This window comes from Lepeophtheirus salmonis, chromosome 14 (assembly GCF_016086655.4).
Source record: "Lepeophtheirus salmonis chromosome 14, UVic_Lsal_1.4, whole genome shotgun sequence".
Taxonomy (NCBI): domain Eukaryota; kingdom Metazoa; phylum Arthropoda; class Copepoda; order Siphonostomatoida; family Caligidae; genus Lepeophtheirus; species Lepeophtheirus salmonis.
The window spans coordinates 36,398,922-36,416,757 of NC_052144.2; positions in this window are offsets into that span (position 1 = coordinate 36,398,922).

Sequence of the window (17,836 nt, forward strand, 5' to 3'; positions counted from 1 at the left end):
TTATTTGAACATGGAACGGTCTTTAAGTATGTTTAAAACTACCAATACTGATCAAATACAAAAATTATCGAAGAAAATATTTGATTATATAATATATCAAAATTTACCAATAAATTATGTTTCTTAAAATAACACTAATTACATTAAATTATCCTTATTCAACTGTATTTTTCTTTGAAAAATTAGTACTCTTTGTATGCATATTCTGGCTAAAAAAATAGCTCCAAATCCTATATCTAGTAATTACTTATAAAGATCACAATACCTCATTTATCAATCTAGACATCTCCTAGTTCTAAAATATACCTACTACCAATAAATTAGAAACTTTATAATTAATATAATACGGAAATGAAAGAAAAATTCATATTTTTATAATAAATATTATATCTTTATAAATGGTAATAATAATTACTTTTAATTAAGTAGCTACTCTCCAATGGTAATAAAAATAACTAAATATTATTTTCAAAAATGGTATATGGCCGGAAGAGAATGAGAAACAATAAGTAAGAAAAAAAATATAATTTAAAAGTAGGGGCAATGCAAAGTCAATATAAATACAAGGTTAGACTATTATGTAATCGATCTTGCTAGAATTTTCTAACTGAGCTATTGTAGCGACTGCTGGGGAATACAGACAGTTTTGAACAAAACACACAACCACTCATAGTCTATGACGCCATTATAGCTAGAATTTTCAATTTTATATATAGTACTGACTACTGGGTAAGAAAAACAGATTTTGACAAAACACACAACCACTCATCTACTATGACGTCAATATTAAAAGCGTGGTGGAAGTCAAACATAAGTCGTGCACGCGTTATGGTATAACCTTGTATTTCTATTAGCCTTGTGGTAGAGTTCATAATATTTCCATGATACAATCTATTCAAAAACATTATTTTTTATGTTTACCATTGAAGGGGGTCCGTAGGATATGGGTCTGAGGGACTATAGGCCCCACACAAAATTATTTTTTTTACTTTTTACTAGAAAATTTGAAATTTATTTAAAAAAAATGTAATATTTGAAAAGTATTTTGTTTCCAAAACATTAATTTTTTTGAGAAAATAACTATGTATTTTGAATTTTTTTTTCCAAAAATGTAATTTTTTGAGAATAGATATGGATTTTTGAAATATTGTTTCTTTTTTTTGTGAATAACTGTGGATTTTCGAAATTTATTAACAGGAAAATAGTATTTGTAATTACATTTTTGAATTTTTTTTTCCAAAAAACATAATTTATTTTGATTAGCTGTGTATTTTTAAATTATTTTTGATAAATTTTAATTTTTGGATTTTTTTTCTTTTTTTATGCTTTACTTTTCTGTAAAAATAATATTCCCAGAATTATGGTAATTTGAATTTTTTTGAACATATTCCGGGAACGCTAAATCAAAAGAACAAAACAGATTAAGTAGTAATAATTTTTCCCAAATCAATTATATCATTAACTTATTTTATAGAATCATATGTAAATCCTTACTTCCACAATCATCATTCCTCACTATCGGAAGGAAGTTTGTAATTGATACATATTTTTCATGCTCTTCATATTTCTATAAAAATTACTTGCAATATTTATATAGTACGAAACATTATTTATATGATTGATGATTCTTATTTTTTTTTGGCTTATATGGAAGAGTAGTATACCGAGTGGTCCATTCAAATCTGAACACTAAATCTTAAACTTCAACATGAAATAATTTATTAATTAACAATAGAATTTCAACAAAATTAATACAATAAATAGAAGTGTGTCTCAGCTCTCTTATTCATTAATGTAGCCGCCTCTAGTGCCAATAATAACTTTCAGATGGTGGCAGAAGGTGAGGCACCCGATGGTGGCACAAAGTGAGGCACCCGTTGCAGATGTAGTTCCCTGTCATAGCTGACAGTGACTTTGAGGGCATCAGTGTTTAGATGACAGACATTGCAGGCTTTCCCCTCGACATGCAACTAAAAGGTGTTGTCAACGGGGTTGGCATAAGGCTTTAGGGGCCCAAAAGTGTCAAAATGCAAAAGAGTCTTGAAACGGAGAAGATGGGGTTCTTTCATTACTGGTGTCAAAAATGGCCTCTCTACCCTCACAAGGCTCTTTCTGCCCACATTTTCGCTAGCTCGCTGGACAGTCTGTTGTGAAACATATGAGCTCTTCCATGTTACTCCGTGTCTCAAAGTTATTTTAAGTTGTGGGTTGTAGATTTGAAAATACACACAAAAAAAAATAAAATCCAAAAAAATAATCATTGTAAAACGAAAAAAGAGAGAATATATTTTGAATACGAATTAAAAAGGGAATTAGTTAAATGAAAAAAGAAGAAAATTAGAAGGTTAAAGATAGTATGTATCTTCAATCTTCATTTGGTTGATGCAGGAACATGGCAAGCTAGCAATGACAATGACAATAAATATATCACAAGCTTAAAAATTTGAAAAAATTGCTTTATATTTACCGAAATCAGTATTTTCACATGGTCAATTATATGTTGGATTTTCAAGTGCGTCAATAGGGGGTGCAGGTTTGATTATATTTACATCACATTGACAGAAAACAACAGAAAATGTTGTATACAAGGAGGTTTTACTATAGAAATTTATCTATGTATATTATAATTATAGTTTATGATAGATCGTTTTAGTATAGAATTTTAACCTCAACAAGCTAATTAAAAAAAAAACTTAATTGATTATCTTGCAAATAGCGTGTTCGTCATAAATTTTAATAGTATTTTACTTCTATTTTTAACTTAAAATATCATATTTTTTAATCACAATTGCAAAATATGGAAAATGATGAATAAACCGGGGTTATAGATAGTTTGCAATAACAAATATGTACACTAAATGTTGGGGTTTTCCTGATCTTGATATATTTATAGTACTAAAGTTCCTATGTGTACTACTTTAGAGATAAAAGTTCTTTTGTGCCAATTATTGATTTGTGAAAATCAATAAGTAATTTTTTCAAAAATGTGTTCTTTTATATTTCTATTGTGGACATGGAGTGAGTATTCATAAACTGAACTTCATACAACATCATTTAGGATTTGTGGGCATTTTCAAAAACTTCTAAGGCATTTATTTCTAAACGAGTATAATATAGAAACTTATTTTACTACACTCTTCATCTCAGGTTTTTAGGATGATTCCGAGTTAGTGATAAACAAATAATAAAAAACTTGGAGAATCAATAAAACATAACATGTTTGTATGTAATATGGTTTGGATAAAAATTACAAAAAAATTCATCTGGATATTTAAGTCTTGATTTGACAGCCGTTCAAATAAAACGAGGCGTTCTTTCTCATTTTATATAGAAATAGTTTGAATTAAAAGCTTTAATAAATCATTACTTTGTATAAAAGAAAATCAAAATGGAAACTAACGAATCACTTGAGAAGTATACTTGTGAAACTTTTCCTCCTCTTTAATGATTCACATGGTGTTCACAGAGTTTTGTTGTGGTAAACAATAAATAAAAATGTTCCAATCTCAGGACGTCCCATTGAAGTAATCACTCGGAAATGGTCACAAAAGTCTATGATGTCATGTTGTAAGATCGGCCAATAAAGTTGCAAGATATAGAAAATATGGAGAGTGTCTAATATAAACGATTTTGAACATTTTGCGTGAGTATTTACATATTAAAAGCCTTTCAGTCGGACGGCTCCTGCATTTTCTGACAGTTTATTAGAAACATGACAGAGTGATAGGTTTCAAGGCTAACTTGCTGTTGATAAAACAAATTACAAATTAGTTTATGCGTCGTTTCATCTTTGTAAATGAAGCACAAATCCATTTTCACAAATCAGAAATAAACCAACATGAGTCTAAACAGTGAGTAGGAGGTCGTGATAGTGATCTGAAAAAAAAACCCATACTGTTTCATTAGTGTGCAAAGTGATGACACAAGTTGTTTTTTTAAATGTTCCTTTAATTGGTTGCTCTGATTAAGTATAAGTAAACATTATAGTATTACAATTACTCCATCTAACCTAGGAATCTTTTGGTAAAATCCATACACATGTATATTTTTTTCTCTTTAATCGCCAGGACGCGAACGTACACACATCAAGTTCAAGAGAATAACTCTCGAGCGTCCTGACCATGAGCTATGGAGATTCAATACAGATATTTGCATGCACAAGGGTGTCTCCAGGATTAAATAAATATATATTTTCTTTTCTTTTTGTTTGGGGAGGGGGCTAGAGGAGTTCTGGTTTCTTAATTTTTTTTTAAAAATTGGAAAAATAAATTTCAAATATGTATTTTTTTGAAAAACAAAATCAAAATTTTGGGAAAAAAATTTGAAAAGTTAAATTTCAAATATTAATCTTTTTGCAGGAAAATTGAAAAAATACCTCTTGCTATTCACAAAAAATAAAGAATTTTTTTTTGAAAACTTTACTCTTGTATCATTTGAACAAGAAATAAAAACAAAGTTGCTTCACCTTATCAATAATATTTTTTAAGGTTCGTCAAGACAATGATCTTGTCGATTATTCTACCATTGTAATAGCCAAGATGACTGAGGTTTGCTAAGGAAGTTCTTCCCAATCAACCATAATTTCCTCATCTGGCTACTCCAAGTGATTTTTTCCTCTTACAAAACATGAAAAGAGGTTTGAAATGGTCATTTTTGTTTTAAAAAATACCTACTTGTTTCATTTGAACGGCTGGTTAATCAAGAATAATTAAAATATCAGCATGAATTTTTCTGTTAGTTTTTACGTAAACAATTTTTTTGTATGTTACAAAAAATTCACGTCATATATTTTCCTTTTTAAGTAGTGTTATCCGATAGATAATTAAAAAGAAACATTTTGAAACCAAAATTATGCCTTTAGCTTTAATATTAACGAAGTTATGAACAATATACCTTCGGAATATCATCGCTATTTTCATATTGTTTCTTTCAAAAATATTTTTGCTATATAGCCAAATCTCTGTTCTAATATGATTTTTTCGGATATTTTAATAAAACAGCACAACTTTCTTAAACATTTAGATAATTGAATTAAATTGTCAGGAATTACAAAATACAGTATTGTACAAAAATGTTACTTTTAAATAACTGCAATTGAATTGAGGGGTTAAATATTAAAACAAAGTACTTTCATATTGGAAAGTAATAAAGATTGAAGGTGCCAATATCAGGTTGACATTAATATACATTGCATCGACAGATTGTTTGTAAACTTTAGAAGATACTATATATGTAAATGAATTAACGTCTATTATACATTTTATTCGATCCAATACACCCGATCCGTGATTTTGTAGGCTATTTTGAGGTGAATTTTTTTTTCTGGGAATCGTGCGATCAAACGAAGTCTCTAAAATTACACCGGGTGAAAGATCAAGAATTTATCAACATCATAAGTTCTGACATCAAATTGATTCCTCCCATTTAACTAATAAAATCCAGTATTTGTATGTGGATCCTTTAAACTCTTTTAATTTCTATACACGTTCGCTACAAGTTTTTTTCTCACCATAAGTCGGTCTTTTGTAACATAACTAAAAAAAAAATTGAAAAATGTTAGGTTTTTATTGTTTATTGATTCATTTATTTTGATCCGACTTATTAATCCAACCTTGTCAAAAAGGGGGTCCCTGTTAAATGTTCACATTTGTTCCCTTTTTTTATGGCAAAGGATGCTTTAGGCATTTTTTAAAACTTATTTCTCATAACAAAACATGTTTATTTAATAGATGTGTTCAATAAAAGAATAAGGAAAAAATGATGATATCTTTAAAAAAAAATTATATATACAGGGGCGTCCGCAAGGGGTGAGCTGGAGGGGATGTAGCCCTCCCCCTAGTTAAGGAATCTTGAAAAAAAAAATATATATATACAGGGGCGTCCAAAAAGGTTGAGCTGGAGGGGCTGTAGCCCTCCCCTAGTTAAGGAATCTTGAAGAAAAAAAAATATATATATATATTTGAAATATAACACTTCCGAAATTTTTTCTAAACAGCTGTAAATTTTTGACATTTTTTCCAAATAAATTAATGTTTTGATTTAGTTTGTGAAATATTTTGACAAAAAATTAATGTTTTTGTTAACATTTGTTAGTTTTTTAAATTTATTTCCACAAAATTGAATATTCCAAATTCAATTTTTAAATTTTTTTCCAAAAAATTGAATATTCCAAATTCAATTTTTAAATTTTTTTTCGTATAAAATTTAATTTTTTGTGAGCAGCTGTAAATTTTTGTCCAAAAAATTTAATATTGCAAACCAAATTTTTGAATTTTTGTTTCCAAAAAAATTTAATTCGAAAAAAATCGAAAAATTTAGCCATTCCCAAAATATAATCCTACGGAAGCCCTTGATATATAATACAGCTTGTCAACTAACATGATTTTTCAGTAATTGATTCTCATCATGAAGGGCTTTTTTCACATATAAAGTGAACTAAACTTTGTTTATACTACGTTTGAATATAATTTTTCATTTGCCATCCTCTTATTCTTGTGTAATTGAATGATTGTATAATATTTTCAGGAGTTTACGATCATTTATACAGTCAATTACGAATAAACAAATAGTAATTTCAAGATGTTTCAGAATTTAAAAAAGTATTTTGATGTTATTCAAAAGATTGCCAGCATTCAACCAACAAAGTATTCTTAATAATTAATACAAATAAAGCAAAACATTCCTACATTTTTCAAACTATCTTCAAAAAGAGAGATAATTTGAGTCATTTACAAAGCAATTTGTATTGTATATTTACTTGAATAATATTAAAATCAATCAAAGTTAAACTCTTTGAAAAAACAATTACATAAATACTATATGCTAGGCTTATAACATAGATATACCGAGTGTTCCATCAAAATCTGAACACTTTGAATTTTAAACTTCAACAAGATCCTAATTAACAATATAATTTCAACAAAATGAATACCATTAATATATGTCTGTTTGAGCTATCTGAATAATTAATGTAGCCTGCTATAGAGTTAATGATGGCTTTAGAGGCGGTGGCGGAAGGCCTGGCACTTGCTGCGGATGTAGTACTTTGTCATGGCGTTCCAGTACTGGCTGACAGTGGTTATGAGGGCCTCGGTGTTTGAATGACAGACACTGCAGGCCTTCTCCTTGACATCTCAAAAGGTGTAGTCGAGGAGGTTGGCATCAGAACTGTGGGATTGCCAAAAGTATCAAAAAAGAGTTCAAAAGACTCTTGCAACGGAAGAAATGGGATTTTTTCATTGCTGGTGTCAAAAGCGCAACTGCTCGGAGTGCACAAATGGAAATTTGTGTCATTTTCTCGACTTGTACGTAAGCTAGAGAGTTCAGGTTTGTATGGGTTTGTCAATATTTGGTAATGCTTTAATAAATAAATTTTTGAATTAGTAAGTGTTCAGATTTCAATGGACCACTCGGTACATAATATTTGTATATTAGAGCAAATGATAAATTAAAAACTTCTTTCATTTTGAATACAAGAACGATTATTAAACATTTGAATTAAAATACATAAATGTATGATTAAATATTCAATACATTCTCATATTACAATAACATGAAGGGATTGTAAATTTAATAAATTACTCCTTCTTTTATTTAATTTGTTTAAGGAGGTTCAATATAATTCATTTCAAAATATAATTTCAGCATCTCAAATAGCATTCATGTTTGTTTATTTACATCATATTTTTTATGAATATATGTGCAATATTCATTTCATGGTTTAACAAAAGCAAGAATAACTGTTTGTTTAAAATTATTTGATAGTTTGGGAAGAAAACTGTGGAAATTTTCATACATGATCAACGGCGTCTGTAAGATTATATTTTTGGGTTTTGGCTTGGTTTTTTTTTTTTTCAAAATAAATAGGAATTGTTTAAAAAAAAAGTTTTGTAATAAATTTTCCAAAAAATTTTAAAAAAACTTTTTGCAAAAAAATTAGGAAAATCCATTTTTTTTAAATTCAAATATTAAATTTAAAAAAATTAAAATCAAAAATAAATAGTTTTTAAAAAACTTTTTAAAATTTTCTAGAAAAACAAAAATTTAAAAAATTAAATTGTGTAGCTAATTTTACTCCTGACTAGTGAACTTATTTTCTACTATATTAAAAACCTTATTGATCTACTGAAAAGTCATGACAGGTAAACTGCTCTTCTTATAACGTTCTATAAATTGTAAAGGTTACCTTGTTGATTTTTGATTTCCTTTTTATTAACATGCCCAAAATACACACGAATTTCATCAGTAATTATGATACTGCATACATCTTGTTATTATTTTTAAAGGTATCATTGATACGTTACATTAATAGCTCTTACATTTGCATCTACCAAGGGGGCTCTACTACCTTGACCATTCAGATGTTTATGAAACTTCTGAGGATGAAGGGTACAACCTTATGAAAGTCTTAGGGTGCACTATCCATATGTTTCCGATAAAATGACCTTCAATATATTTATAGCAGATAATCTATCTCAGATTTTGCGTTGTTTTTTATTTTAAAATTAGCAATAGGTAATCATTGTAAACGTCTTGAAGAATAAAATAATTTGGCGGCTAGCACAGTTTATATAAAATGCTTTTGTATAGCAACATTTTTATATTTGACAATTTTCTTTTATTATCATTATCTATTCTCAACCAAATAGGCAAGAATAATCAATATCAATGAACAAATGAAAAGAATATGCATATAAATAATAGAATACACTTCAACAAACAAATAAAATATCTTAATAAAAGGGTTCTTACAAATTCATTCATTTTCACTAGGAGGGGAAATTTATTGCTTTTAAACCTGTATAAGGTACGGAAAATTGTATTTCATTATGTGACTATGATATACAATGTGAGTATTTGGTGACTAGATAAAATTTGACTGAATTGAGTGAATCATTTGCTCTATTACAAAAAAAACAACAAGTAATGATCGTAAAAAAGTCCTAAAAAGTAACAGTGATTCAACTTTAGAGCCATTAGTAGAACATAATTTATAAAATTCTGAGTGTCTGAAAGTCACCGGGTGCAATTAATGTAGTGCTCCATCACATTAGCTTAAGTAAAATGTTCTGAGCGTTTTTTCCTAGATGTGTTTTTAGCGTGACATATCTCATCATTAATAAATTACATAAAATAGCTTCAAAAATGCATAAAGGTTATGCGTACATTTAGTACAGTTTTGTGTTTGGTGAAGCCATTTGTGTATTACAGCGTTCCAAAATGGAAGTAAAAAAAGAGAAAACTCGCTCCATTCTTGAGTATCACTACGACCAAGGTGAAAAGGCTGTGCAGGCGGCCAAAAATTGTGCTGGTTATGAACCCAATACAGTATCGAATGCAATAGCAAAGCTGTGTTTTCAAAGATTCCAATCTAGTTAAATGGACGTCGAAGATTAGTCATACTCTGGTAGGCCAATTATCGAAAATATGAATAGAATAATGGGAAGTGTTGAGTTGGACCGGTATGTGAGCACTTAATCTATTGCCCAGGAACGGAAAATTAGCCAGAAGCTCTGAGAGTTTGAATGGGTGGTTCTATCATACCACCATGAAGTCCAGACCTGACACCAAGCGGTTATCACCTTTTCAAGCATTTGCAAAATTTTCTTGATGGTACAAAACTGGCCTCAAGAGAGGCTTGTGAAAATGAGCCTGTCAAGTTTTTTACCATTAGGGACGAAGACATATTCAATCACGGAATCACGAAAATGCCTTCAAAATGGGAAAAAATTATCCTACTAAACGGTTGCATATTTGATCTAAATAGGATAATCCAAACTATGTTTATTATATTGTGAAAATAAAACGAAAAAACGCTCAAAACTTTTGACTACGATTATTATATATCGTATACTAATATAGTATTAAAAAAAAGTGAGTATAATATTCAAAGAACACCGTATAAAATGAATTAAATCTCGCAAGTTTTTAGTTCAAACCCATATTAAAAAGATAAAGAGGGAAGTACTTTATATATATATATATAAAACTGTAAATGACTTTAAATAAGGCTTAGTAACGAGCTAATGTACTCACTGGATCATGAAACTATATATTTTTTTCAAACCGTTATTATTATCATTTTATTCATAAGAAGATAATATCTTAGTACTGAGTCAGTAGCTACGAGATAGTCTACTCATGAAAAACAGAGAGTAACACGCATGGCTAGTGGGCAGTTATTTTCTATATTATTGAAGCAAAATTCTAATAACTCTGGGCATTGCCGACTACTGCACTTGGCGAGTAATAAAGTTTAATTTAAAATATTTTTGACTTTGGCCAGGTAGGTTAACAGAGGCATGCGAGTGCACGCATTTCTTCTTCAATCTATTCCAGTATTACTGTTTAACTGGACTCTGGAGCATCTATTTTTCATATATTAAAAAAATTCTCCTAATCTCTATCTTCATGTCTTCATCAACTTCTGAAGACATCAAGAAAAGCCAGTCCCTCTCATCATTGTAACTCCTTATCCTTCCTTAACCCTTTCCTCGAACATATCTCGCATCTTCGATAACTCCCAGAAACACACGAAGAAGTGAGAGAACTTTCCACTTTGTTCTTTACAGACAGTACATTTTATTTCTTCTTCCAGACAGTATCGAAACAGCTGCTGATGTGAGTTTGTGAAGAGGTATTTACAAAAAGATTTTGCATGATTAAGAACGGAAAGCACCGTGACTATGAAGTAGCAGTTTTTGCAACAAATATATGAGGTTATTATGCCTTAGAATTCTGTCTATTACAATTTTAACCCATCTCCTGGGAACATATCAAAATATATTTTCCGATTAGATTTTTACCTTTTTTTTTCGTTTCTTTTCTAATTTTTTATGATTGTGGAAAATATATCTTGTATATAAAATATACAAGAACAAAAGCTAGTATATTTAGACTTTTAGATATGTTCACATATCAAATGAAGTTATATAATTTATTCAAAATTGATCTATGAATGTTACAATATCTCAAATTTTCCATTCAAAAGGTAGTTTTCAATTTTTATAAAAAAAATAACAACTGATAATACAAGAATTATTTCGTTTTTTTTCCAGGATTCATAATTTTTTTTTTTTTAAATATGTTCCCAAATGAGATAAGTTGATTCAGAACAATGAAAAACATAATTCCATAAATATTGATATTCTAAAAATTTCTTGCACAATATTAGGAAAAAAAAAAGTGGGTTTTTTTTTCTGGCTTTAATAAATTTTTTGAACTTATAGCTTTTTTTATGTTAAAAAAGCCCTGTTGCATCCCTTTTTGGTGTAACTATTACTGGTTCCACCACATATGTCAGTCAATTTCCATAACTGAATATTTTTTCAATAAGCAAATATTTCATCCATGTTTAAAAAATTGACATATTCAATCAAATGTTACTTTTGTGGATTACCGAATTAATAGTGAGGCAACAAATACAAAACTAATTTGATTGGTAATTTTTTTCAACATAAACAAAAGAAGACATAAAAACATGACATAAATGATTAAAAATTAAAAGTTTTTTTAGAACCATTTCGTATTATTTAGAAGGATGGAGAAGAAGATCAAAAGATCAATATCAACGATGGAGAGTTTTGATGAAAATGGAATACTGAAAATCCACATGGTAACCCTGGAAAGTTGAAGAATGTTTTAAAGGGGATCAACTACAATCCGCTGTAACAAGGGAAGGGGCGGGGAGAAGGGAATAAACTAGGATTTTGGCAAGAATTACTCTGATGTAGATCCCCAACTCTACTCTGAGTCCTACAAACTCTTTTAACTATAACTCCACAACAAATCGTTAGGACTAATCAACATCTTTTATAAGCACACACTAATTTTCAATCAGGTTTTGATTATAATTGAATCTATTTAGGAAAGGATGTTTACTACTCAGAATTAAATAATAATGACAACGTCTAAGGAAAAGCAAATTCCCATAGAAGTGTTTCATAAAAGTAATTATATTCTCATGGTTTATTATAGATACAATAAAGAGACTAATATATAAACCATCGGTCACCCACCCTATGCTCTCAGGCCCCCGGTCTCCCGTTTTCTTCTTCTTAGTCACCTGTTGGACTTGTTCGAAAAATAGTGTATGCTTTTAATTCGTTTATACATCTTTTTTGAGCTGGTAGGGATCTTAAGGTAGCCTTCAGCATTAAGAAAGTTGGTGCCCCCCACTTTAAACGATGAATACAAGGTAATGATAGGCGATACACTTCGTCTCCGGGGTCATTTCAGGTCAAAGAACGACTCCAAGTCCCCCTTCCCAGGAATACTCAATAAGATGGAAAACTGAAAACCACCTATACATAATGAGATCTTCCATCTACTTTCAAGATCCTCTAAAGTAATAATTATCAAAAAAAGAAACAACTAACTAACATATAATTAGCGTTGCTTCACCTATTATTAAAGTTTTACAATGATTGAATTTCAACTTTGTGCTTATGCTGTCTCCAATTTTGAGATAGAAAGAGAAAATATCATGTCGAGTGAAACTGTTAGGCATATTCATAAAAGATAAGAAAAAATATTAGTTTTCTTTCATGCACTATGAGTATTTCCTTAATTTTTTATCTCCTTTATAAGAAATTATTTTACTTTTTACAGTAAATAATCCAGAAAGCTATAGATTCGTATGATCTTTAGAGCTCTCACAAACATAAAAAATATGGATGCAGTCAATTTACTATGATTTTTCGAAAATATAGAATGCTCCTTGCAAGAACTGTGCAAACAATCTGCTAATTATTTACTGAATATTTTTTTTTCACCATTATAAACGCTTTGCTAATGGTTTGAAATAGCTTAATGAACTTGATCTTATACATATTTTGAGTACTTTATAATTGGTTGGCCGTGTACACAAAAGCAAGCTAGAATGATAATTCTCAGAATAGAGTGTAGAATAAATACATTTTGTACCCTTCAACAAATTATCATCAATTTAATTCTACAATTATTTTGGGTGTGTCACAAATTGTACTTAAAGTAGCCATAATTGATACATTTGTTATAGGTCATATCGGGCCGAATAAAAGTCACTTAAATCAAATAAAGGTTCTAAACTACAGTTAAAAGTCTTGGATATTTTAAATTATACTAGAAATTTAAAGTCAAAGCCTCTATTTGTCTCACTTTCTTTATTTTTCTTCAAAGTTGCTTATATGTTGACGCGCCACATAATTAATTGCTTCCATTATTATTATTATAATGTCTGTTATTATCATTATAAGGCTTGTCAGTAAAGGTACGTAGTTTTAAACAACAATGATGATTCAAGTGTTTACATAGTTGAATCCCTCCAAACTTATTGTGTTATTTTGTGTGTGTGTGTGTGCGTAAACAGGCACATATATAAACAATATGAAAATGATTTAAAAAGTTGTTAACCAAATAAACATACTTAATAAACTTCACCATCATTACCTTTTGTTCTTTTAATAGAATTCCCGCCCTTTAGAATGATATTTAAAGTAGAAAAAGATAAAATTAAAATAATTTAATGAAGAGCAATTTTACTGAGGCTGCACTTTGCATTAAAAACCGAAAGCCACCTCATGTTGGAAGTATAGTTGTTTGTCTTTCAAAGAAAATGAGCAAAGAAAAAAGTAATGACCTAATAATTAAATTTCATCCTTCATTCTTAGCAAGATACATGAGGGTTTTGTGTAAGGTTATTCGCAATTTTAAAAAGTTCAAATCTATTAGTTCGAAATAGTCGTTTGCTTGTTTACTTTCTTCATTATTCTAGTCATTTTTTGTTAATTTAATGGTTACTTTTTAAACTTTCAGACACTTGTTCTTGGCTTATTTGTTAGTCATTATTTTAAACTCGTGTATTGGAGTGCATTGTAGTATTTTGTGGTTCTTTTTTTCGAGGAAAGTAATTTTAAAATAAAAAATGTATTTATATATGTATGATGCAACTTTTCTAGATTAATAAAGAGAATATTACTCTGATACCAGATATTAGAAGTGGGATTTTAATGAGGGATGCGCGGATTAATCGGTGGCTATCCAAAGTTTTTCCACTTTGCCGATTAATTTGTAGTTGGTAAAATGCTTCTAATTAAGTTTTTTCTGTGGTTTAACTACTACTTGTTTAAGATCTTTGCTTTAACGATAACTTATTAACATTAATTGGGGTAGAACTATCTGAGGGTAGAGAGGCCACTTTTGACACCAACATGACAGAAATCCATCTCCTCTGTTGCAAGAAACTTTTGAATGAGGCTTTTGAACTTTTTTAAAGACACTTTTGGCCCTCTTACAACCCTAATGTCAACCAACTTGACTACACATTTTGGGTTTATGTCTTGGGGATGACACTCAGTGTGTACTTCATCCAAACACCGAGGCCATCAAATCCACTGTCAGATAGTACTATGACGCCATGACAGAGGACTACTTCATTGCTGCTTAGGTCGGCTTCATTAATGATTAAGAGTTCTCAGACACACATCTATTGACAGTATTAATTATATTTAATTAAATTATATTGTTAATTAATAAGTTATATCTTGTTGAAGTTTAAAATTCAAACTCTGTAGATTCTAATGGAGAATTTGCTGTTTGAATTTGTGAAAAAATTGCATCATGAAACTAATTTATATTATGAAATAATTTGAAATGTAGTTCGTGTTTTTTTCAATCATAGACATTAGTTAAATCCTCAATGATTACAACATAGAGTGGATATATGTGATAACGTTATGTGCCTACAATGAATATTTATGATTTGAACATATCTTATAAATAGATGTATCAAATACATTTCTTCTCTTGCTGGAACACCAAGGGCTCTTTGGAAAGCGACTCCCACTTCCTATCGTGGACCACCGTTGATATTACCCGAAAAATCTTCGAAATCAAGCTTTTTATACATATTTGTGTGACCCTGTGAATTTGGAATGGGAGGCACTCATAAAAAATCAGCTAAAAACATATGATATTTGTGTTGACTTTTTTTTTTTTTTTGTTTACCAGGAAGTTTACTTTTCACATAAAATCCATGCTAAACTATACTATGTGCCCATTCCTTGGCATTTGAAAATGAATTTTATTAGTTCAAAGGAATGCAATGTCAAGGGGTAAAATATGGATTGGGAAATTAAATCTATCCAGTGATTGGATGCAGAGGGTTATGTTCCCGAATAGCTGATATGAGAACATTCACATCTCAATTTCAAATTACCACATGAAGTATGTCCCATGGGTATGGGTTCAGCACTCCATAAAAATATTGTTATAAATTATTATGTAACATTAGACACGCTTTTTTGGAATGTTCTCAGTTACATATATAAAATATAAAGAGAAAAAAAAGTAAATGTGCGGAGCTATGAAAATATACCAATTGGAAATCGATTTGGCCATTCCCAAGAAAAACAATTTTTTCAATGTCTTAAAATTTTCGATATTTAAAAAAGATGAATTTTAATTTATATTGGAACAATAACTTATTTTCAATTTTTCACTAATTCGAGAATTGTGCTGTTAATGCGTGCTATAAGCGGTACCGTAAAGCGTTTGCATTATTATTAATTATCATTTTTTTGAATAGTGAGAACCCCTTTTCCGCGGGATTATGTAAAAGATAATTATAACATATTATGTGTAGTTCTCCAAAATTTATTTTTTCAAAAAATGAATTTGACTTCATTGTATTTTATAAATAAATTTACTTTTTAACAAAACAGTTAATTTAACCCAGAAAATAGAAACAAAATAGATATTCTATTTTTTTATCTTGATATTTCTAATTGGAAATTTAAGATTCTTTAATGATAATGCAGTACTATACTTTTGATTTGATAAAAATTCTTTAAATTTGGAGTTTTTGTCCACTTATTTCAACTCTAACTTTTTTTTAAGCCAATAAAATAATGGAAAATTTGAGATGAAAAATTTTATTACTCTCAAAATTAATAAATAACTACATCAATATATATGAAACAGCTTTTTAAAATTTTGGGAACATTTTTAACAAAACAAAAAATATTGTTTTTAAAGCGTGCATACGCTCACACGTAAAAAAATACTTAGGATATAAAGGGGTTTTCAACAAAGACGCACACATTTTACGTTGATAGGTTTCGAAAACGACGTCATATTTGTTATTGTTTCTTTGACAGCTGTGCTCAAAAATAGTTTTAGTTTCATCATGAAGCAGTACACACTCGAGCAACGCTTGCAAATGATTAAAATTCATTACAAAAGGGGTGAGTCTATGATCCAAACTTTAAGAGCGTTAACGCTAATTTATGGTCAACGTGCTCGATCTGAAAAATCAACAATTCAACGTTTGGTGAAAACATTTGAGTCCATATGCACGCTACATAATGTTCCTGTGCCAGTGAGATAAAGAAATGCACGAAGTGTAAAAAATATTGCTGCCGCAAGCGCACCAACTTAAGATGACCCAAATTTGTCTCTTACGCGTCGTTCTCAATCATTGGGCATCTCTGTGACATCGTTGTGGCGAATTTTGCGAAAAGATATTGGCTTACACCGTATAAGATCAAGTTGACACAAGAACTGAATCCCCTTGACCACTTCAAACGTCGGGAATTCGTACAATGGGCTGAAGGAAAATTCGAAAATGATCCTGATTTTCAACGTAAAATCATCTTCAGCGATGAGGGCACATTTTTGGCTCAATGGCTTTGTTAACAAGCAAAATATGCGCTATGTGGCCCGAAAAAATTACTGTTTGGTGTGGATTGCATGCTGGTGGTGTCAACTTTTTCGTCAACGATGACAATCGCCACGTTACTGTGAATGGAAATCGCTACCACGCCATAATAACCGATTTTTTTTGGCCTGAATTGGAAGATATGGACTTGGACGATGTGTGGTTTCAACAAGACGGTGCGGTGCCACTTCACACACAACAAATTTTACAATCCATTTATTGAAGAGTAAGTTTGGTGAGCGTCTTCTCTCCAGAAATGGACCAGTCAATTGGCCGCCTTGCTCGTGCGATTTAACGTCTCTAGCCTATTTTCTTTAGGGTCACGTGAAAGCCCTGGTCTACACCAATAATCCGTCGACGTTAGAAGAGCTCAGAACAAATATTCAACGCGAAATTGCTGCAGTTTCAGCCAATTTATGCGGAAAAGTAGTCGAAAATTGGGTTCAAGGATTTGACTTCGTAAAACGTGCACGTGGTGGTCATTCAAACAACATCGAATTTCATTCATAAATTAACTTGAATGTATTTTAACGGCAAATAAAGAACTCGTCGATATCTCAAACCGCTTTCATTTTATTTAAAAAAAATGTTAGCGCTGTTAATAGCTGTTACAACAATTGTGATTATTAGTGAATAATATATTGAGAGATAGACCATATAGGTACGAATGCAAGTTTTATTTTCCATTAATAAAGAATTTTAATAAGTGGATGGGACTGAATATTCAATGTTTGAAGTATTACCTAAATACTTTTATCTTTAAAAAAAAGTTATTACAAGAAAATCCTCACATGGATCAAGGCAAATGGATGAATTGTGAAAAAAAATTTGGACAAGAAGATTTCCACAGTTGATCAATTCCACAACCATCGGAACGACTGTTAGCTTGCGGAAACAAAAGAAGAGGTCCAAGGGATTTATCATACAAAATATCCGGTTCAAACAAATTGGTCTCTGATGGAAAGAAGATTCCTCCGTTCTTTTTCAAGACTGGGTAGAAAATCGCCCATGAGACCTACTATAAGGTGCTTAGGTACACCATCTTGCCATGGTTGAAGACCAACTACCTAAAGGGTAACTACGTGTGGACTCAGGACTATTCCCCTCTTACACGTACACCAAGTGCCAAGAGTTCTCTGC